We start from the raw sequence: 24179 nt of genomic DNA, 5'->3' as shown, positions 1-24179 counted from the left end.
TATATATTTTTAAAATTTGGAAACAGGGCCTGTTAAGCCAGCGCAGCTGGCTTCGAACCTGTGCGATCCTCCTGTCTCCACTTCCCAAGCGTGGGGATTACAAGTGTGTGCCACCTCGCCTGGCTTCTATTTTTTATTTTTGAACCAGGGTTGAACCCAGGGAGTTTTTACTTCCAAGCTGTTCCCTTACCTTTTTAAAAATTTTTAATGTTAAAACAGGATCTCACTAATGTTACAGATTGTTAGAATAAGGTTTTCGGGAAACTGTTTCCGGAACCCCTGTTAGGGTCCCAGACACAATTTCCCTTAAACCACAACAAACCCAAAAAACAGAAAAACCGCGGGATCTTGTTCTGAGCTAAGGGTAAAAACATGTTAGCTTGGACTCTTGCTGAAGATTTAAAGTTGTTTTTTTTTTTTTTTTTTTTTTTTTTTTGGTGGTACTGGGGGTGGAACCCAGAGGCTTTCTACCTCCGGGCTATACTCCCAGACCTATTTTATATTTTATTTGGAAACAGGGTCTCACTAAGTTGCTGAGAGCCTCACTAAGTAGCTGAGGCTGGCTTCGAACCTGTGCAATCCTCCTGTCTCAGCCTCCCAAGCACAGGGATTACAAGCGTGCGCCACCACGCCCGATGCCCGGCTAAAGAAGTTTATTAAAAAGATAGAAATACAGAAGACAGTTAAAGCCCCATGCCATTCAGAAATGACACAGGGGGGGGGGGGTGATTCGAGTGAACACACACACAATCCCTGCATGCTGAGTGTTCTTATCCCAACCAAGTCTGCGGTAGGTCCTTTGATATGTAGATATGCTGCCCTATCTCTACCCCAGGTATCTACTGTTTCCATCCCAGCCAGACCCGCCCCCTCTGAGGTGAGGGGGCAGCTCTGTCTTGGCACAGACCCCCACACCTTTTGTTACACTCCCAAAATGTGTTAAGTTGCTTCTCCAGAGTCTGGGATTTCCTCCTATCTCTCTTTAGAAATGTAAAAAGGCCCTAGGCTTCTCTACTCTTTTGTTAATTATCCATGGAGAAATCTGCCGGCCCTCTCCCAACAGCTCCTGGCTTTCTTAACTACAAACGATATATTTTTCAAATTGGAAATCTTTCCCAATATTGGTACATTAATACATTTTGAAACCTCTTCCCAATACTGGTACATTCCCCCCTCTGTCTAGTAATTTCCTGACACCTGTCAGGCCAAAGGTACGTACAGAAAATACATTTTGACTTTTATAATTATACAAACATTTAACATGAGCTAATTTCCCATCAATTTTTCCTCATTTCTATCACATGAATGTACCCCTTAGCAAAGGAATAAGGACGTCGAGTTGGTCATAAACTGCTTCGAGCTGAACAGGGACGAAGTTGGGGGCCCCAGCTTTAGGGTAACATTCATGCATGTAGTTGGCATGGGGGAATCAGACGGGTCCGTGCCGTGTGCGTGTATGACCATCCAAAGGGCTTCAATAGAAGTCTTTGTCAGGGTCTGTCTGTAATTCCATCTGACGTCTGAACACTTCAAGCCTATGAGACAACACTCACAATACAGGTTAACCGTGGAAACCTAAAAATAGCACTTAAATGAGAAGTTAAAACCTGTTTTGCTGACTTAGGCTGAAACACACAAAAGTGGGATTAGTTTATTTTGCGCCATGTGAATCTAGAAATTAATACTGTGGAGACCTGAAAGAGGCAATTTGAATAAATATTTTAGATTATTTCTTATATGTTATATCACTAGGATACTGTTTTCGGATTTTAATGCACTTATAGGTACCAGTATCTAGTATAGTGGCTTGAGGTAAAATAATAGAAAAACTGGTCTTAGAAGGCTTTGACTGATTCATAACAATTGGAAAAAAAAACAATAAACTGCCTCATTGTTTAATCCAGAATTATGAGTATAAGGAAAAGTGAAAAAACACAAATTTGAGTGCCTGTATAATCCTGGAACTTAATGGTTTTAACTCCGTTGAAGACAAACTTAACCACATAATTTGGAAATTTTGGACCAAACATAAGTTTAAAGAGAGGTAGAAACGTATTTCCTCTTAACTATTAAAACCATCTTTTCATATGCAAACAAACATACCACAAACACTCTGCAACCTGCTTTAAAACCTCTGATTTTTCTTTCCTGGTCTTTTGTTTCCCATTTGGGACAATCTTAGGATAAAACTTACAATGTGCTTTCTTAGTCTCACAAAATTTCTTTTCTCTGTATTTACAAAAATATAAAAAAATACATCTATAGATTCTCTACATCTGTATTTTGTTGTTACATACAAGCAAATAAACAAACAAAAAAACCATACCATTTAATAATGTTTAGATACCAGCAATAAAAAAAACCATTTAAAAGACTTAGTGTGTTATTTTAAACCTTATGAAATTAAGAGCATTTTAAAGCATTGCATTCTGTCTTTTCCCAATTTAATAACTGAATTTTAAGACATTAGGTAAATATCACTAGCACCTTAAAACCTTAGTTCTATACAAGGAATAAAATTCAAAAGACAATGCATAACACATTTGATCATATAACTTAATAAATGTATAATAGATTACCACAGAAATCCACGACATCATAAGCATCATGAATGTCTTAAAACATTAGTTTGTCAATGACGAAAATAACTATTTAATCACATCTCACAGGGGTCTAATCAGACAGCTTTTCTGAAGATACCATTTTAGCTAAGATTGATTGAGATAAAATCTTTGAGCAATACCTTTAGTGCAGCCCGCAAGAGGAAAAAAACTTTTTATTTCCTGACATTATATCTCCTTGTTAGCAGAGGAGCTGACATCTCTGGTATGGCTAAGAATGGGAGAATGGAAGGTCACTCTGGACGCAGCAGGCTGAATACTGGGTAAAAAGCTGGGGGGCTGGCCTGATATGCCCCCCACCCTGGCTAAGCTTTTGGACCTTGGGCTTGGAAAGAAGGGCACCGCCTTAGATCTGGCCTCGGAGAGCTCACTGTGATTCCCTAAGCCTTTCTTTTTTGGTCTTAATTCAGGTGGTGGGAATTGGGAGGACTCACTGGAAACCCAGGTCTGGGGACCCCAGTTCCTTCTGGAACTGGGGGCACTCAGCCATTTAATGGTCCCCTTTTGCACCATCAGCCAAGCCTTGGAGGGCCTTTTTGGCCTCCTGGTTGAGAGCATTTACTCCAGAGATGCCCTTGCTTTTCACCCTTAAACAGACTTGAGCCTAGGCTTCTGTGCTTGGCCGGAGTCCTTTTATGGCTTTTGTCTGTCTTTCCCTTTTCAAGTCCCTGTTAAACCAAATTGGCAGCCTGCAGTAGTAGACTTTGTTTGAGGATGGCCTTTTGTTCTACCAGGTAAAGATTTAAGAATGGTAACACCTATTGTTTGAGTTGGTGATGTAGCCTTACACTCAGCCCTTAAGAAAGAACTGCATATGAGGCCGGGCGTGGTGGTGCACGCTTGTAATCCCTGTACTTGGGAGGCTGAGACAGGAGGATCGCACAGGTTTGGAGCCAGCCTCAGCTACTTAGTGAGGCTCTCATCAACTTAGTGAGACCCTGTTTCCAAATAAAATATAAAATAGGTCTGGGAGTGTAGCCCAGAGGTAGAAGGCCCCTGGGTTCTACTCCCAGTACCACCAACAAAAATAAAGAAAGAACTGCATATGCACAGAGCGAACTCTAAACTCTTCTCCAGGTGGCATAAGGAGGCCCGTAGGCAGAATCAATTGGAGACCAATCTGGCGGCACTAAGACCCCATGGATCCCAGGCCGCTGAAGCTGTGCCTGGGATGGTCTGGTTTTACTATGGCTGGGCTCAAGTGCCGAAGAACCTTTGCATTTTGGGAATTGTCTCAACCCTGCAATCATTAAAGATCTGGGTGGTCTCTGAAGTTAAAGAACAGTTAAAGATAAGCTACTTCCATCTATCTTTCCTCCTTTTCACAAAATAGATCTAGTTGCCGAGTAGTGTTATAATTTAAACCTTCCTGATGGGACCACGTGTCTCCATCCCCCAGTCATACTGTGGTCATACTTGGGTGCAGAAAAAAAATGAAAGCTTTCTTCTTTAGTGTTTTGGGATCAAACTTTCCCCAGTTTTGGAGAACACATTCCAGTGAAGATCCAGCACTCACTTTGGATTGCTGGGATCCCATCTGAGAGAGAAAGGGTGTGGTTTTAGTGGCCTGTCTGGGCAAGGTCGCCAACCCTTCCCAGAGCTTCCCACTCAAAAACCAATTAATTACCCTAGATTTTAGGATATTGCTGGAATTCCACCTAAGACAGAGAGAGGTCTGTGTGGCCTTTCTCTGTCTGGATGAAGTTCCCTGCACCCCTAAAGCTAGTGGCCCAGCCAGGGGCATCCAGCTGGAACCACATGGAGCAGTGAAGTGGTGTCACTGTCCACCAGAAAGCCAGTGCAAGCTTGAAGTTGTAGCCACCTCCCTTCTGCCTTGCCACTGAACTTCCACCTGACCTGTTTCTCAATGAGGTTTTCTAGCTGAAAATATTGCCGTTTTCAAAAAAATAATTTTATTAATTTGCTTCCCTGAGAATGTTTTCCAATTTCTGAGGGGCCAAAGAGTCCTGAGCTTGCCAGCGGCCGGGCGTGGCCTCCTCCTGAGCTTCCTTCCCTGAGGGCTTCCTTATGTAAATGAAGCTGTAACTGCCTGCTGGATGCCTGAGAATGCCTCCTGGGTGTGGCCATTCACCTAGCAGACCTGCCTGGCAGTTAGTTATCTGGTTGAAACTTTTACTAGGTTTTTTTCTTTTTGAGCTCTTGGAAAAGCTTACCCATTCAGGCTTCCAATAATTTCTGGGGATTCGGAACTACTGCATGTGGCTGCGGTTGCCAATGGCAACGCTTCCTAGATGCTGTCGTAAAAACAAGCTAGCTTATCTCCCTAGGACCGGTTTCAAACTACAGAAAAAAACTCACTACCATTTTAGAAATGGGTCCTGGCTGGCATCTCCTGTTTGGGGAGTTTTCTGAAGGTGGGCCATGGGCATTTCTTTTTAGATTTAACTTTGTAGAGACGTTTTAAAAGAGTGTCCCATCTGTGATGTGGGCAGAATGGATGGGCACTCATTGGGCCTATCAAGACTATGCCATTTAATGGGGGATGTTCCCACTCCCCTGGAGATTCTGCTGTAGCTAGTCCGTGGCGGGGGGGGGGGGTCTCCATGGTTCCAGAGAGCCCGTTGGCGCTGGCAACCCACTCATCCATCAGGATCTGGTCCTGTTTTGGGGCGGGTTACTGACCTTCAAGATGCAGTGGCTTTGGGGCCACCATCGGCTGGAGTCGCCTTTGGCTGGACAGATAGCCTCGCGTGGGCGCCAAATATATTACAGTGGAATATGTTGTGGTGTGTGTGAGGGGAGAAATAATTCCCCCAACAAAACCACACAAGATAAAAAGTGCAGGTTCTTATCCTGAGCTAAGGGTAAAAACACGTTAGCTCGGACTCTTGCTAAAGATTTAAAGAAGTTTATTAAAAAGATAGAAATACAGAAGACAGTTAAAGCCCCATGCAGTTCAGAAATGGCATGAGGGTGTGTGATTCGAGCGAATACACACACAATCCCTGCATGCTGAGTGTTCTTATCCTGACCAAGTCTGGGGCAGGTCCTTTGATATGTAGATATGCTGCCCTATCTCTAGCCCAGGTATCTGCTGTCTCCATCCAGCCAGACCCGCTCCCTCTGAGGCGGGGTGGAGGGGCAGCTCTGTCTCAGCACAGACCCCCACACCTTTTGTTACACTCCCAAGATGTGTTAAGTTGCTTCTCCAGAGTCTGGGATTTCCTCCTATCTCTCTTTAGAAATGTAAAAAAGCCCTAGGCTTTTTCTACTCTTTTGTTAATTATCCATGGAGAAATCTGCTCTCTCTGGACAGCTCCTGGCTCTCTTCACTACAAACAATATATTTTTAAAATTGGAAATCTTTCCAAATATTGGTATATTAATACATTTTGAAACCTCCTCCCAATACTGGTACAACTAAGTTGCTGAGGGTCCTGCTCAGTTGCTGATGCTGGTCTTGAGCCTGCAATCCTTCTGTCTCAGCCTCCCAGGTACTAGGATTACAGGTATGTGCTACCATGCCTGACCAAAAGACTTCTACTTCTTATTTATTTTTTGGTGGTATTGGTGATGGAACCCAGGGATATTCTACCTTCGAGTGACACCCCCAGTCCTATTTTTTTATTCTTTCTATTTTCAAAACTGGGTCTCACTCATTTGGGAAGGGCTTCGCTTAGCAGCTGAGGCTGTCCATGAACCCATGATCCTCCAGTCTCAGCCTCCCAAATGCTGGGATTGTAAGCATGCGCTACCCCATCCGGCCAACTTCTACTTTTTAAATTGCTTTTCCTAATATATGCCAAATTTCAAACAGGGTAAACATTATCTGTAACTACTTGTCTAAATGTACATATAATTTTGACACAAGTTGTTAAAACAATGTAGGTTTTTATTTGGGTAAACTGGGAACATTAAGTAATGAGAATACTATATTCCCATTTTGCCTACATAAAATACTTTAAAATTAGTTTTATGGTTTAAGTTTTGTTTAAACCAGAAGTCTTAAATAATAGAGAAAGAGACCTTTGTTCTTTTTAGTGTCTTTTTGTCCCTAATCTGAGATTTATTTTAGAAAACAAAACAAAACAAAACAACTCTGAATACCTGGAAATCAAGAAAAAAAATAAAATTGGTAAAAATAAAATGAAAAATTCTCAAGTAAGACAACTCGTTACATTTAAAGTGAATTTAGGAGGCACTGGTGGGGCGCCCCTAGGCGACCCCCCTCTCCACCCGGAAGGACCCCGGCCCTCGACCCTGGGCGGGTGGGCAGGCACTGGCAGGGCGCCCCTAGGCGACCCCCTCTCCACCCGGAAGAACCAAGGGCCCCCGACCCTGGGCGGGTGGGAAGCAGGCGGGGCGCCCCTAGGCAACCCCCCTCTCCACCCGGAAGGACCCCGTGGTCCGGGGCCCCTGGGCCCCCAACCCTGGGTGGGTGGGCAGGTGCTGGCGCCCCTAGGCGACCCCCCTCTCCATCCAGAAGGACCCTGTAAAAAAGGAAAAGAAAAAGAAAAAAGGAAAATATCGGAGAGGGGTCAACGAGGTGGCGGATGCCAGGATACTGGAGATGCAGACAAAACTTATCCAAATGAACTGGAATTATTAGAAAAATTCCCCGCTAAGGAGGACTGGTTCTTCTCTACATTGTTAAGAATCTTGGACATCACCTGTAAGGAGAGAGACTTTAGCGGAGACCAAGGAGAAAGGCGGTGCTGAAAGTAATCTCCACGTTGGAGGTGGAGAATTGTTTTCAGGAGAAGCAGAAATCGGAGCCTACCAACCTTATTATTATTATTATTATTATTATTTTTTTTTTTTTGGAGAAATTACACCAAAGCTTGAATGCTACCGTCGCGCATGCTTAGGAAGACTGGACAACATTCAGAGTAGAAAAAGAGCTTGGGAAAGATTTGAAATGGTGGAGGCAGTGGCAATGGCAGTGGCCAGTACTCAGGGGAGGAAGAGATCTGATACATTACACCTGGAACTTTTGAAGTAATGACCCCAGAGGCAGAATGCTACCACCACCACGCACCCTCGAGAACGTGGGACAAATAGTTGGGCGAAGAGGGTGCTCAGCTTAGAGCCTGCCAAGAGGTGAGGCCGGTGACGGACACAGCAAAGCTGGAATCGGAGCCTGCCGTGAGGCAAGGCCGGTGCTGGGGCCTCCGAGGCCGGGATCGGAGCAAGTTGAGGGGTTAGGCCCAGTGTCGGGGCCAGCGAGGCCAGAACCGGGGCCTCCCATGAAGCAAGGCTGCTGCTTGAGCCAGCAAGGTCTGATAAGTCCACTGGGTAGCCAGGCCACAACTGGGGCCGTCAAGAGTGGGATCGGTATTTGCAACGCGGCATGCACAGAGAAATAGCACAGAAAATTAAAACCAGATGCTTCCCCTAATCAGCAATAACTAGGAGGAAACGGGCAACAGGAAGTGGTCGAGCTATAGAAAGGGCCCTATAGTGAAGCAACTAAGGTGACCAATCAGAGGGTATGGAATAGGGGAGGATGGAGCCTCTTTAAAACACAGGAGATACATAAACAAATGTATCAAAGTTAATCACCAAACAAGCATGGGATCGAGGGAGAGGGAGGGAATGGGATGGGGGCTGGATGAGGGCTAATTGGATGATGTGTGCTTGTATATCCTCTCAAGTCTTATATTCCAATATGATGTATGATTACAATGCACCAATAAAAATAAATTTAAAAAATAAAGTGAATTTAGAAACTAAATTCCTATTTCATAAGAGAAAAACATCTTTATTTTTTGTGGTACTGGAAATGGAACCCAGGAGCATTCTACCTCCAAGCCACACTTCCAGCTCTGTTTTTATTCTTTATTTTGAAACAGGGTCTCCCTGAGTTGCAGAGGGCCTAAGAGCTGAGGCTACCTGCGAACCACGATTCTCTCTCAGCCTCCCAAATGCTGGGATTACAAGTGTGTGCCACCCTGCCCGGCTTAACATCTTACTTTAGCAGAGCTTTATTATTTAAATTTTTCCCCAGAGGAAGAAAGGATTTGTTCTTAAGAGATCTGATAGAGCCCCCAAAACAAGCTCCATGTGGATGAAGGGAGGAAGAGTTATCATAGTGATGGAATGAAATTCACACAAGTTAAAAGATAAGACCCTAGGACTGAAGTCTGTGAAAGTCCTGGGCAGGGGTAGACAAAGAGACCCAAGGAGGCAAGCTGGGAGAAACATTTCCACGGTAGCTTAAGGTACTGGGGTAGGGGATGGAGGAAGATGAAAAAAGACATTACAGAGAGGACCCAACACTGAACTGTGGCAGCCAGAGGTTGCTTGGGGCTAAAAACAGCTTCACACATACTTTGAAAATAAGGCTGACCAAGAGCATGATTAGGGGAGATTCCAGTAAAGGACAAACCAGAAACCTCCTGGTACCTCAAAAGCTCTGAGTAGGTCACCAGTTCTCTATCCCAAAAAACAAAAGCAGGCACCGTGGATCCCAAAAATCTGTCTGTAGCGTGTGGACCCCAGGGACCTGGCCGTGCCCACCAGGCTCAGCTTCTTGGCCTCATACTCCAGCAGCACCACTACCTTCTCTGGCTGCCTGACACCCTAAGCTGGGCTTTGTTGGCCAACATGGTGTGCCACGTGTGCTGGGCATAGAACACCCAGGAATGGTCAAGACCAATGCAATTATCCCAAAGACATTCCCACATCTACTCCTATCTGGAACTGCTGGCAGCGCTTCACTGTCACCTCCCAATAGTGTCTGCCACTGGTGACCGCTGTGTGCACCAAAACTACTGCCCACTCTCAGAAGCACTCCATGCTCAGGGCCGCGGTGGGCTCCAGTCCTACAAAGCCATATTTGACACTAGGTTACCCCTGTGGAGTGCCCGGCTGATGTGAGCAGTTTTTTCCTTCCAGTTTGAAAGTGATACTTTTCCAGGGTTCCCCAATGGCAGACCTGCGTTGCTTGGCTCCCCAGTAGCAGAAGCGCCAGGAATGTGCAAAGGGCAAGGCCATCTTATGCCATGGTTGCACAGGGCCTATTCTTTGACTTCTAAGTTCACATATAAGAATGAACTTTGATGTAACCTCTTCTGATTGATTTTTAAAATTAATTTATTTTTTAAATTGGTGCATTGTAGTCATATATCAATCACATTGGAGTACAAGACTTGAGAGGATATACAAGCACACATCATCCAGTTAGCCCTCCTCCAGCCCCCATCCCATCCCCTCCCCCTCCCTCCATCCTATGCTTCTTTGGTGATTTACTTTGATACATTTGTTTATGTACCTCCTGCGATTTATTTATTTATTTATTTATTTATTTATTTATTTATTTATTTATTTTGGTGGTACTGGGGTTCCTGGAAGCCCTTCTTCCTCCGGGCTACACTCCCAGACCTATTTTATATTTTTGAAACAGGGTCTCTTACGCCAGCGCGGCTGGCTTCGAACCTGCGCAATCCTCCTGTCTCTGCCTCCCAAGCGCGGGGATTACAAGCGTGCGCCACCATGCCCGGCTTCCTCCTGCGTTTTAAAGAGGCTCCGTCCTCCAGTATTACATACCCTCTGATTGGTCACATTAGTTGCTTCACTATAGGGCCCTTTCTATAGCTCAACCTCTTCCTGTTGCCCTTTTCCTCCTAGTTATTGCTGATTAAGAGAAGCGTCTGATTTATATTTTCTGTGATATTTCTCTGTGCATGCTGCGTTGCAAGTACCGATCCCACTCTTGATGGTCCCAGTAGTGGCCTGGCTACTCAGTGACTGATCCAGACCTCACTGGCTCAAGCAGCGGCCTTGCCTCATGGGAGGCCCCAGTTCTGTTCTCGCTGGCCCCTGCACCGGTCTAACCCCTAAGCTGCCTTTGGTCGCGGCCTTGGAGGCCGCAAGAGTGAACTTGCCTCATGCCAGGCTCCGATGCTGGCCTCGCTGGCCCCAGCACTGGCCTAACCCCTCGGCAGGCTCTTATCCTGGCCTCGGAGGCGCCAGTACCGGCCTTGCCTCAAGGCAGGCTCCGATGCCGGCCTCACTGGCCCCAGCACCGGCCTAACCCCTCAGCAGGCTCCGATCCCGGCCTTGGAGGCCCCAGCACTGGTCATGCCTCATGGCAGGCTCCGATGCCGGCCTCGCTGGCCCCAGCACTGGTCTAGCCCCTCGGCAGGCTCTTATCCTGGCCTCGGAGGCCCCAGTACCGGCCTTGCCTCACGGCAGGCTCTGATGCCGGCCTCGCTGGCCCCAGCACCGGCCTAACCCCTCGGCAGGCTCTTATCCTGGCCTCGGAGGCCCCAGCACCGGCCATGCCTATGGCAGGCACCAATGCCGGCCTCGCTGGCCCCAGCACCAGCCTAACCCCTCGGCAGGCTCTTATCCCGGCCTCGGATGCCCCAGTACCGGCCTTGCCTCAAGGCAGGCTCTGATGCCGGCCTCGGAGGCCCCAGCACCAGCCTTGCCTCACGGCAGGCTCCAATGCCGGCCTCGCTGGCCCCAGCATCGGCCTCACCCCTCAGCAGGCTCCAATCCCGGCCTCGGATGCACCAGTACCGGCCTTGTCTCAAGGCAGGATCCGATGCCGGCCTCGCTGGCCCCAGCATCGGCCTCACCCCTCAGCAGGCTCCAATCCCGGCCTCGGATGCACCAGTACCGGCCTTGTCTCAAGGCAGGATCCGATGCCGGCCTCGCTGGCCCCAGCACTGGCCTAACCCCTCGGCAGGCTCTTATCCTGGCCTCGGAGGCACCAGTACCGGCCTTGCCTCAAGGCAGGCTCCGATGCCGGCCTCACTGGCCCCAGCACCGGCCTAACCCCTCAGCAGGCTCCGGTCCCGTCCTCGGAGGCCCCAGCACCGGCCTTGCCTCACGGCAGGCTCCGATGCCGGCCTCGCTGACCCCAGCACCAGCCTAACCCCTCGGCAGGCTCTTATCCTGGCCTCGGAGGCCCCAGTACCGGCCTTGCCTCACGGCAGGCTCCGATGCCGGCCTCGCTGGCCCCAGCACAGGCCTAACCCCTCAGCAGGTTCCGGACCTGACCTCAGAGGCCCCAGCACAAGTCTTGCCTCATGGCAGGCTCCAATGCCGGCCTCACTGGCCCCAGCATCGGTCTAACCCCTCGGCAGGTTCCAATCCCGGCCACGGAGGCCTCAGTAGTGGCCTTGCCTCACAGCAAGCTCCGATGTCGGCCACTGGCCCCGGCGCCCGCCTAACCCCTCAGCAGATTCCGATCACTGTCTCTGTGGTTATTATTTCAAAGGTTCCAGGAGTAATGTATCAGATCTCTGCCTCCCCTGAGTATTGGCCACTGGCATTGCCACTGCCTCCACCGTTTCAAATCCTTCCCAGGCTCTTTTTCCACTCTGAATGTTGTCCAGTGTTCCTAAGCATGCGTGATGGTAGCATTCGACATTTGGTGTGATTTCTCCAAAAAAATAAAGTTGGTAGGATCCGGTTTCTGCTTCTCCTGAATACAAGTCTCCACCACCATCGCGGAGAACTCTTTCAACACCGCATTTCTTATTGGTCTCCGCTAAACTCTCTCCTTACAGGTGATGTCTGAGATTCTTAACAATATAGAGAAATAGCAGTCCTCTTTCACGGCGAATTTTTCCATAAGTTCCAGTGCATTTAGATAAGTTTTGTCTGCATCTCCAGTATCCTGGCATCCATAACGACTTTCTTACCTCCTCTCCGATATTTTTCTTTATCTTTTTCTGTTCTGGGCCCGGTTTCTCCAGGGGTCTGGCGTGCTACGCGCAGTTCGGCCCGGGGCCCAGGGTCCATCGACCCGGGCCCCGGCTGGTGTGCGCCATGCGCGACCCCTGCCCAGAACCCAGCGTCTTACTGGGCCCGGTTTCTCCAGGGGTCTGGCGTGCTATGTGCAGTTCGCCCAGGGCCCAGGGTCCCGCGACCCGGCCCCGGCTGGTGTGCGCCGCGCGCAACCCCCGCCCAGAACCCAGCGTCTTACTGGGCCCGGTTTCTCCAGGGGTCTGGTGTGCTACTCGCAGTTTGGCCCGGGGCCCAGAGTCCCGAGACCCAGGCCCCATCTGGCGTGCCCCACCTGCGACCCCTGCCCAGAACCCAGCGTCTTACTGGGCCCAGTTTCTCCAGGGGTCCTAATTGATTTTTAAAAGCAGAACCTGTACTATTATGAAGCAGTACTGCTTAGCCAGGCGCGGTGGTGCACGCTTATAATCCCAGTACTTGGGAGGCTGAGACAGGAGGAGCACAGGTTCAAGGACAGGTTCGGCTACTTAGTGAGGCTCTCTGCAACTAAGTTGACCCTATTTCAAAATAAAGAATAAAAAAATAAGACTAAGGATGTAGCTCAGAGGTAGAATTCCCCTGGGTTCAATCCCTAGTACCAAAAAAAAAAAAAAAAAAAAGAAAAAAAAAAAACACTACTTTTTTCCCCGTTTTTGTGGTACTGGGGACTGAACGCAGGGACATTTTACTCTGAGCTACAACTTCAACCCTATTTTATATATTTTGTTGTTGTTGTTGTTGTTATTATTATTACTACTACTACTACTACTACTACTACTACTACTACTATTGCAGTATTATTATTTATTATTACTACAACTACTATTGCAGTAGTAGGGACTGAACCCAGGATCATTCTACCTCTGAGCTACATCCCCAGTCCAATTTTTAACCTTTGTTTTGAAACAGGGTCTCACTACTTTGCAGAGGGTCCCACTCAGTAGATGAGGCTGGGTGCGGACCTGTGATCCTTCTGTCTCAGCCTCCCAAGTACTGGGGTTACAACACGTGTACATCACCATGGCTGGCCTATTTATTCAATTTTGACACAAAGTCTCATGAAGTTGCAGAGGTCCTCACCTGGCTTGGAACCTGTGATCCTCCTGCCTCAGAGGTCTCCCAAGTACAGGGATTACAGGTGTAAAACACCACACCTGGCTCAAAAAGTACTACTTTTAGCTGAGCGTGGTGGCGAACGCTTGTAATCCCCGCGCTTGGGAGGCAGAGACAGGAGGATCACGCAGGTTTGAAGCCAGCCGCGCTGGCTTAAGAGACCCTGTTTCCAAATAAAAGTATTAAAAAGGTCTGGGAGTGTAGCCCGGAGATAGGAGGGTTTCCAGGAACCCCAGTACCACATACACAAAAAAAGTTCTACTTTTATGGGGTATTTTTTCATTTTAAAATAGTTAATAACTTACCTTTTGCCCTGAACCATTAAGCCAATGATGCCCTGTCATCTCAAATACATCAATAATTCCTAGAAAGACATTCTTCTACTTAACAACAATACAACTATCAAAATCAGGAAATTAGTACTGACACTATCATCTAATACACAGAGCTCATTAAAGTGTCATGATTTTTTTTTTAATTGTGGTACTGGGGGGTGGAACCCAGGGACTTTCTACCTCCGGGCTACACCCTAGCCCTATTTTATAATTTATTTGGAGCCGGGCGTGGTGGCGCACGCTTGTAATCCCCGCGCTTGGGAGGCAGAGACAGGAGGATCGCGCAGGTTCGACCAGCTGCGCGCGCTGGCTTAGGAGACCCTGTTTCCAAATAAAAATGTAAAAATAGGTCTGGGAGTGTAGCTCAGAGGTAGAAGGGCTTCCAGGAACCCCAGTACCACCACCAACAAAAACAATAATAATTTATTTGGAAACAGGGTCTCACTAAATTGCTGAGAGCCTCACTAAGTAGTTGAGGCTGGCTTTGAACCCATGCGATCCTCCCTTCTCAGCCTCCCAAGTGCGGGGATCAGAGCATGCGCCACCACACCCGGCACGTGTCATGGTTTGTCACACAATGTTCTTCATTCAACTAGTCACACTTGTATTTTTTCTTTTTTTTGCAGGTCTGGGGATGGAACCCAGAGGCATTTGACCTCCAAGCTATATTCCATGCCCTATTTTTAAATTAATTAATTAATTAATTAATTGTGGGTCTGGGGATGGAACCCAGAGGCATTTGACCTCCGAGCTGTACCCCCTGCCCTATTTTTTATTCTTTATTTTGAAACCGGGTCTCACTGAGTTGCAGAGGCCTCACTAAGTAGCTGAGGCTGTCCATGAACCGCGATCCTCCAGGCTCAGCCTCCCGAATGCTGGGATTACAAGCATGCGCCACCACGCCTGGCTAACTGGTCCCACTTTGTAAAAGTGGTATGTCTCCGAAGTCTCCACCAATAGGAAACAATTTGTCTTCCCTTGACATTCATGACTGAAGATTTCAGGCCATTTGGTAGACTGCTTTCTGAATTTGGGTTTGCCTATTTCCTTAATAAGATTCAGACTGTACTTTTTTGGTAAGAATATCACAAAACAAATAGTATGTTCTTCTTGCATCTTTTCAGGTATCATACAATTCTGATTTGTCCATTTACTGATGGCTGCACTCTAATCTCTTAGTTATGGTATTATTTTCCAAACTCTTCCACTTTTACAGTTACTTCCTTTCTTTTGTAACTAATCTTGTAGAGAAATCATAAATCATTAGTATTAGCATCCACTCAAGATTTTCACCTTACTTGATAATTACAAGGACTGCCTAATACTGATGATAAAATTCTTTCATTCGCTGTACATTTACTGGTTGGCATTCCACTGAAATCAGAGCTTCCATGCTTCCTCACTGGTTCCTATCACTGTGGCCTTGTGGCTTCCTTCTTTTTCATGATGCTGGGCCACGTGCTAAACAGCCACTATTTTGCTGGTCTCCACATGTATCCAAAGCCCCCGTTTTCCGGTTTTCTCTCCAGCTTCCATATGAGAAAAGACATGTAGCCCTCGATTTTCTGAGCCTGGTTGATCTCAGCATAATAGTCAATAGCTCTATCTGTTTCCCTGCAAATGACATAATTTTGTTCTTTATGGCTGAATAGAATTCCATTATGTATATATACCACATTTTTGTTGTTGTTGGTGGTGGTACTGGGGTTCCTGGAAGCCCTTCTACCTCCGGGCTACACTCCCAGACCTATTTTTTTTTAATTTTATTTGGAAATAGGGTCTCTTAAGCCAGCGCGCTGGCTTTGAACCTGCGCAATCCTCCTGTCTCCGCTTCCCAACCACAGGGATTACAAGCGTGCGCCACCACACCCGGCTACCCCATTTTTTAAATTATTCATCTTTTTTTTTTTTTTTTTTGGGTGGTACTGGGGTTCCTGGAAGCCCTTCTACCTCCGGGCTACACTCCCACGGGCTATACTCCCAGACCTATTTTTTAACTTTATGTGGAAACAGGGTCTCTTAAGCCCGAGGCTGGCTCCGAACCAGCGCGATCCTCCTGTCTCAGCCTCCCAAGCGCCGGGATTACAAGCGTGCGCCACCATGCCCGGCTTAAATTATTCATCTTTTGATGGACACCTGGGTTGGTTCTGCAATTTGGCTTGTGAACTATGCTGCATGGGTATAAAAGGCAGGTATGGGGATGAAGGCCTGTAATCCCAGTACTTGAGAGGCTGAGACAGGAGGATTACAAGTTTGAGGACAGCCTCAGCTACACAGCAAGGTTTTCAGCAACATCCTAGCAAGATCCTGTTTCCAAGCAAAACAATAAAAAGGGATAGGGGTGTAGCTCAGAAGTGGAATGCCCCTGGGTTCAATACCTAGTACCACAAAACAAACAAACATGGATATTTCTATGATGTATAGAAACATGTATTTCTATATTCAGAAACATGTATTTCTATGATATTCAGACATATACATATATATAAGAAAGATGCCAAGAAGTGGTATAGTTGGGTCACATGGTGGTTCCATTTCTAGTCTTTAGAGGAATCTCTATACTGATCTTCACAGCAGTCATAATGTAATTTACAATCCCACCAACAGTGTATGAGTTGCTATTTCCCTATATCCACTCTTTCTTCTTCTTCTTCTTCTTCTTCTTCTTCTTCTTCTTCTTCTTCTTCTTCTTCATCATCATCATCATCATCATCATCATCATCATTATTATTATTTATATTTTTTTAGTACTGAGGATGGAACCCAGGGGCATTCTACCTCCGAGCTACACCCCTAGCCCTATTTTTATTCTTTATTTTAAAACAGGGTTTCACTAAGTTGCAGAGGCCCTAAGTAGCTGAGGCTGTCCATGAACTGCAATCCTCTGGTCTCCACCTCCTGAAGCGTGTACCACCATGCCCGGCTCTAAAAAGGCAATCTTATAAAAAGACATTTCAGCCGGGCATGGTGGTGCACGCTTGTAATCCCTGCACTTGGGAGGCGGAGACAGGAGGATGCACAGGTTCAAAGCCAGTCTCGCTGGCTTAAGAGACCCTGTTTCCAAATAAAAATGTAAAATAGGTCTGGGAGTGTAGCCCAGAGGTAGAAGGGTTTCCAGGAACCCCAGTACCACAAAAAGAAAAAAGAAAAAAAAAAGACATTTCAGAAGCCGGGTTTGGTGGCGCACACTTGTCATCCCAGTACTTGGGGGGCCAAGATAGAAGGGTTGCAGGTTCTTGGCCAGCCTCAGCTACTTAGTGAGGCCTCTACAACTTAGTGAGAACCTGTTTCAAAATAAAGACGAAAAAACAGGGCTAGGGGTGTAGTTCAGAGGTAGAATGCCCCTGAGTTCCATCCCCAGTACCGCCACAACAAACAAACAAAAAGACATTTTAGTACTTTACAAAATTCTTTCTTTCATTTTTCTTTTGCGGGTCTGGGGATGGAACTCTGAGCTACACCCTCTGTCCTATTTTTTATTGTTTATTTATTTATTTATTTTGGTGGTACTGGGGTTCCTGGAAACCCTTCTACCTACGGGCTACACTCCCAGACCTGTTTTATATTTTTATTTGGAAACAGGGTCTCTTAAGCCAGTGAGGCTGGCTTTGAACCTGCACAATCCTCCTGTCTCCGCCTCCCAAGCCCGGGGATTACAAATGTGCGCCACCACGCCTGGCTTACTGTTTATTATGAAACGGGAGTCTCACTAAGTTACAGAGGGCCTTACTAAGTAGCTGACGCTGTCCGTGAACCGCAATCCTCTGGTCTCAGCCTCTGGAATGTTGGGATTACAAGCGTGCACCACCACGCCTGGCTTACAAAATTATTTCAAAGGACAGTTACACATGCAATAATATTCAGCTACAGCATTCCACAAAAATGCCTGTTTCTTTCTTTTTTTTTTTTTTTTTTCCTTCAGTACTGAGGATAGAACCTAGCTATCTGAGCTATACGTTTAGCCCTATTTTTTATTCTTTTCTTTTTTTCACTTGTGGTACTGGAGATTGAGCCCAGGGGGCATTGTACCTGAGCTCTACACCCAGCCCAATTTTTTATTCTTTACTTTGAAACAGGGTCTCATTAAGTTGCAGAGGGCCTCACTAAGTAGCTGAGGCTGTCCAAGAACCCGGATCCTCCTGTCTCAGCCTCCCGAATGCTGGGATGACAAGCGTGCGCCACCATGTCCAGCTTAAAAATGCCTAATGTTTCTAAGCAACTAAACTACTTTTCTCTATAATGGAGATGCTATAAATATTAAGAAAATATTTTATTTTTAAAATCAAGTAACAACAAAATTTTAGCAAGTGTTATAGAACTTTGTATATTTATTATATTACCAAGAAAAGTCACTGTATACAAAGATATTACAATGATAAGAAAACATTCTATACAATAAAAGGCATTTTGACATTTTAAAAACTGTTGCAACTTGATACCAAGCTTAACTTTAAATAACTGATTAGTACCTGAGAAATTTTAAAAATTGTTTTCAGCAGTGTCTCCAAATTCATTCCAGTCATTAAGAAACATATAAAAATAGATCTGTTATTCTGCAGGAAATCTGTATTCATCAAAACTCAAGAGAAATTTTTATGGTGCTGGGATTAAACCCAGCCAGGGCCTTGCGCATGCTAGGCAAGCATTCTACTGCTGGGCTACATCCCCAGCCCTTTTTAAATTTTATTTTCATGTTGAAGTATAAAGTTTTGATAAATGCTAACTGCACAGTAAGGTATAAAGAGAATGTGGTAGTTTCTTTTCGTTTTTTGTTTTTTAGTACTGGAGGTTGAACCTAGGGCGTTCTATACTTGAGATCTACACACCTTTTTATTATTTTTATTTTTGAAAGAGGGTCTAAGTTGCTGGGGCTGGCCTTGAACCTGTAATCCTCTTGTCTCAGCCTCAATTGGGAATACAGGTGCATGCCACCACACCTGCCTTGAATGTGGTGTTTTTAATTGGAACATATGGAAAAAATTCTTGTTGGTGGAGAAAACAGTGAAGGCCTTTATTAAGAATGAAACAGAGGATGAGGATGAAGGATCAAGATGATGACAGAGCACATGCAAGAGATCTGATTAAATATGAGTGTGGGAAAGACAAAAGTATAATTTTGAGGTTCCTATAAATATCTTTGGTGGAAGTAAAATAGTCTCTGGTTATCTTTCTCAAAGTACTGTAAGAGCCAGGCGTGGTGGCGCACGCTTGTAATCCCCGCGCTTGGGGGGGCAGAGACAAGAGGATCGCGCAGGTTCGAAGCCAGCTGTGCTGGCTTAAGAGACCCTGTTTCCAAGTGAAATATACAAAAAATAGGTGTCTGGGAGTGTAGCCCAGAGGTAGAAGGGTTCCATCGCCAGTACCACCAAAAAAAAAAAAAAAAAAAGTGAGAAAATAGTAGGAGCTAAAGACAGATATTCACGGCTAAGGAAGGACTTAGAGTTGAGGAAATGGAGACTGCAAGCATTCAGAAGTCAAGATATGAAGGAAGGAGTACGAGGGTGGTAAAAAGTGTTTTTTGCTAATATTCGGTTTTTTTTGGTTGCTGTTTTCGGTCTTTCTTTTTAGGCTAGAGAAGACATTTACCATGTCTATATAAAAAAGAAGTAAATGGTGAAACAAATGAAAAAATAAAGGAAACAGAAGAGGAGGGATCCCGCATACAAGTGGACATAAAAAGGAAGGGCACCTTATCCTCAAAATTAAAGTACAAACGTTGAGATACAGGAGAAACCTGTAGCCAAATGGATTTTAAATTATAAGATAAATTCTATGATTAGTAAATAGCATCTGAAAAATGAAAACTCTACTGGAAATACTCTAAACACAGATAAGGCAGTACATTAATTCAGCTTATTGTGAGAAAACCAGAAAACCACTCAATGCTTATTCAGTCAAAATGCATTGAGCTCTTCTTTTTACAATGATCAGTGCCATTTAAAAATTAAGTGATGGCGCAGGCTTGTAATCCCCACGCTTGGCAGGTGAATAGAGGAGGGCAGGTTCGAAGCCAGCCTCACTGGCTTAAGAGACCTGGTTTCCAAATTAAAAAAAAAAAAAAAAATAGGTGGCAAGCTGGGCGTGATGGCGCACGCTTGTAATCCCCGCGCTTGGGAGGCTGAGACAGGAGGATCGCGCAGGTTCGGAGCCAGCCTCAGCTACTTAGTGAGGCTCTCGGCAACTCAGTGAGACCCTGTTTCCAAATAAAATATAAAATAGGTCTGGGAGTATAGCCCGGAGGTAGAAAGCCCCTGGGTTCCACCCCAGTACCACCAAAAAAAAAAAAAAAAAAAAAAAAAAGTGTCTGGGAGTGTAGCCTGGAGGTAAAAGGGTTTCCAGGAACCCCAGTACCGGAAAAAAAAAAAAAAAAAGATTCTGTATTTTCTTAAAATAACTCACCATGTAAAGATATCCTGGGTTCATATTCTGAACAGAAAAAAAAAATATACATTAAGTTTTTTCCTTCTTCCTCATAAATTCTACTAAAATATATGCTTATGACTTACTAATTTTTATTTACTTTTTGTATTACTGGGGATGGAACCCAGAGGCATTCTATCTCCGAGCTATACATACCCCAGCCCTATGTTTTTATTCTTTATCTTGAAACAGGGTCTCACTGAGTTGCAAAGAGCCTCACTAAGTAGCTGAGGCTGGCCACAAACCCATGATCCTCCTGTCTCATTCTCCCAAATGCTGGGATTACAAGTGTGCACCACCATGACCAGCTTGATTTTTAAAATTTATATGACAAATATTTCCTTTTGAAATCATAAATTGATAAATAGTAATAGTACTTAGGGGGTTTAAGTCCTTTTCTTTTGTTTCCTGAACTATCCTGACCCTGAATCTTACCTTATCCTCCCCTTCCTAATTTGCAGTATCATTCTACTGGGATTTTTTATTTATATGGCATTCACACATTCTCCATTTTGACTGAATTGACTAAATGTATGGTTTGGCTGGTCTTTGTGTAAGTAAAATGCCACACTGCTTCTAGCTAGGATTATATTCAACACTTATCGTAAGTTCTAGTTATAAGATAAACTAGATCTTTATCCATCATGATTAATTAATTATTGCCCAGATTTTACTAGCATTTACCACTGGGACTGTTTTGCTTTCAAACAATTTGGATTATCAACACTGAACTTAAATGTACAGGTTTCTACTAAAAACTTAAAAAATGTAAAAATCATAAATATCTAATTAAAGCTATTCAAAAACAAAAGTTCTAGATTGAATGCTCAATAAATATTTGTGGTTAATGTGAGACAGACTCTGTTCTATGAATTGGAGAGTCAACAGTAAATAAAACATAAACATTGCTGATCTCATGGAGCTTATATACCAGCAAAGGAAACAAACGTTAAACAAACAAATGTTCAGTAGAGTCAGATAGCATAAGGGTATGAGCCTATAGAAAGCAGAAGGAACAGGGAATGCTAAGTTCAGTCAGGGTAGGCACTGATCAGGTAACAGCTGATGATGCCTGAATGGCATGAGAGAGTGAACTTTTGGGGAACACTCAAGACAGAGGGAATGGCAAGTTGAAAGAGCTCAAGACAGGAGTGTACTTGGTGCTATGAAAAGCACTGAGACCAGACTGGTTGGAGCTACACGAGGAGGGGAGAAACAGCACGTGAGGTGCTAATTTTCAGGATTATGACCTTTACTCTAAGTAATATGGGGAACCACTGGGTGGTTTTGAGCAGATAAATATGACTGGACTGCAGGTACATAAGGATAGAAGGATGATTTTTGGAGGCTAGGGCTTCAATTCAGGCAAGAGCTGTTAGCAAATAGAGATCAAAAGAGGTGGTCAGGCTGGTTGTGGTAGTACACTCCTGTAACCTCAGTACTTGGGAGGCTAAGACACAGGAGGATTGCAGGTCTGAGGCCAGCCTCAGCTGCTTAGTGAGACCCTGTTTCAAAATTTAGAAAAGGGAGGGCTGGGATGTAGCTCAGAGGCAGAATACCTATGGGTTGTATTCCTAGTACCAATAAAAAAAAAAAAAAGAGGCGGTCAGCTTTGGATACATATTGACGGTAGGGCCTATTGGATTTGCTGATGGATTAGATACGGGAGAAGAAAGGAAGAAGAATTAAGGGTAGTTGCCCGAATAACTAGAAGCATGGCATTGCCATTTACTGAGTTGGGGAAGACTGAAGGAGAAGCAAAAGTTTGGGAGGAAAGATCAAGAACAGGGTTGGATATGTTGAAATTGAGCTTTAATTATATTTATAGATAGAAATGTCAAACAGGCAGTTTTATGAGATCACAGGGAGTGAGGACACCTAAGAAAGAAGAAAGTTCCAAGGAAATTTCTTCACCTTGAAAACAGGGGTAAAAAGCTAAGATCATAAGCCATTTTAGAGACACAGATTTAAATTATAAAACATAGAAAACCTCCCATACCTTAAAAGCTCCTTCAACTGCCTTCTGCCCAGTTTAACATTTTTAAGAAGTTCTGATTTACATATAAATCTAAGAAACTCCAAGAAGCCTCAGAAAGCCCCTTAGGGGTCACCTTGGCCCATGGGCTTCAAAAATAACAACAAATATATTTTTCTAATGGCATAGCCATTACAAGTTTTACCTTAAATTTGCTTGAAAGCAAATATCAGTTAACTAAAATTCATTTAACTAAGAATACATCAATAACATTATAAAAGAAATATATAAATGCACATTGGGAAAAACTTGCTATAATTCTTCTCAGAGTCTATCCTGGGAAAATGTGGTAGAACTCTGAAAATAGAATTTATACCACAAATGGTATCAGATGGTCAAATTTTCAAAAAAGAAACATTAAAGTTCTTTTAAGGTTCTGTTTCTGAATTTTCTTTTTATGACAGTCTCTAATTTTGTATTCTATATATCCAAAAGTTGATACTTCCCTGAAAAGGAGGTTTTTGGATTATCATCCTTCAAAACCAGAATTGCACTATATTATATTCTTGGTTAGATAACCATAAAATGCTGTATCTATGCAGGCAGCATCAAAATGACTGTGAACACCGGGCCGCCTGGCCCCGACCCTGGGCGGGTGGGCGGGGCACTCTTAGGCGACCCCCACCCCACACATCAGAATGAAAAAATTTTCATCATTACCGAGTGCCTGAACCCACATCCTCCCCAAACCACACATACTCTCTTCTCTCTCTCTCTCTCTTTTTTTTTTAAAAAAAAAGGGAAAAGAAAAAAGAAAAATATTTGAGAGGGGTTAAGATGGCCGAGGCGGCAGCTAGAATATTGGAGATGCAGACAAAACATATCCATCTGAACTGGAGCTTTTGGAAAAATTCCCCGCAAAGGAGGACTGAGGCTTCTCTACATCTCTAAGAATCCTGGACATCACCTGTAAGGAGAGAGTCTAGCAGAGACCTAGGAGGAAGGCGGTGGTGGCAGCAGTGGCCGAGATGGCGGTGGAGACTTGTCTTTGGGAGAGGCAGACATCTGATCCAACCCACCCTGATCCTCTGAAGAAATTACCCCAAAGGTCGAATGCTACCGTCGCGCATGCTCTGGAACACTGGACATTGTGCAGTATGGGAAAAGAGCTTGGGAAAGATTTGAAATGGTGGAGACAGTCGCATTGGCAGCGGCAAGTACTCAGGGGAGGCAGAGATCTGACATAATACACCACCACGCACCTCAGGAACGTGGGACAACCTGCTGGGTGAAGAGGGGGCTCGGATTGGAGCCTGCTGTGAGGAAAGGCAGGTGATGGGGCCTCCAAGGCCAGGATCCTGCCGAGGGGTTAGGTCGGTGCCGGGGCCAGTGAGGCCAGGATCGGAGCATGCCATGAGGCAAGGCCGGTGCTGGGGCCTCTGAGGCCAGAAGCGGAGCCAGCCGAGGGGTTAGTTCTGTGCGGGGGCCCGTGAGGCCAGGATCGGTGCCTCCCATGAAGCAAAGCTGGTGCTGGAGCCAGCGAGGTCGGGATAAGAGTCCCCTGGGTGGCCAGGCCACTACTGGGGCTGTCAAGAGTGGGATCGGAACTTGCAATGTGGCATGCACATAGAAATAGCACAGAAAATAAAATTTAGATGCTTCCCCTACTTAGCAATAACTAGGAGGAAAAGGGGTAACAGGAGGAGGTCGAGTAGTAGAAAAGGCCCTATTGAGAAGCAATTAAGGTGACCAATCAGAGGGGAGGGGATGGGGGAGTATGGAATCTCTTTAAAACTCATGAGATGCGTCAACAAATATATCAAAGATAATCACCAATTAAGCATGGGATCGACGGAGGGGGAGGGAATGGGATGGGAATTGGATGAGGGCTTATTGGATGATATGTGCTTGTATATCCTCTCAAGTCTTGTATTCCAAAGTGATGTATGATTACAAAAAATAAATTAAAAAATATATAAAAAATGACTGTGAACATTTAAAAGGATTTAAATCCTA

The 24179-nt window shown here is 45.1% G+C and overlaps 1 pseudogene across 1 annotated transcript; it reads right to left on the bottom strand.

The window, feature by feature from the left end:
- Positions 1 to 1474: 1474 nt before the first annotated feature.
- Positions 1475 to 9578, bottom strand: LOC308273978 (SPRY domain-containing protein 4-like; annotated as a pseudogene). Its single transcript has 2 exons — positions 8988 to 9578; positions 1475 to 1535 (listed from the first exon to the last, which is right to left on the bottom strand). The product of its transcript is annotated as an SPRY domain-containing protein 4-like (transcript).
- Positions 9579 to 24179: the final 14601 nt, after the last annotated feature.

The sequence above is a fragment of the Muscardinus avellanarius genome (genome assembly GCF_963383645.1).
Source record: "Muscardinus avellanarius genome assembly, chromosome: 15".
NCBI lineage: Eukaryota > Metazoa > Chordata > Mammalia > Rodentia > Gliridae > Muscardinus > Muscardinus avellanarius.
This window is presented reverse-complemented; position numbering and strand designations above follow the sequence as displayed.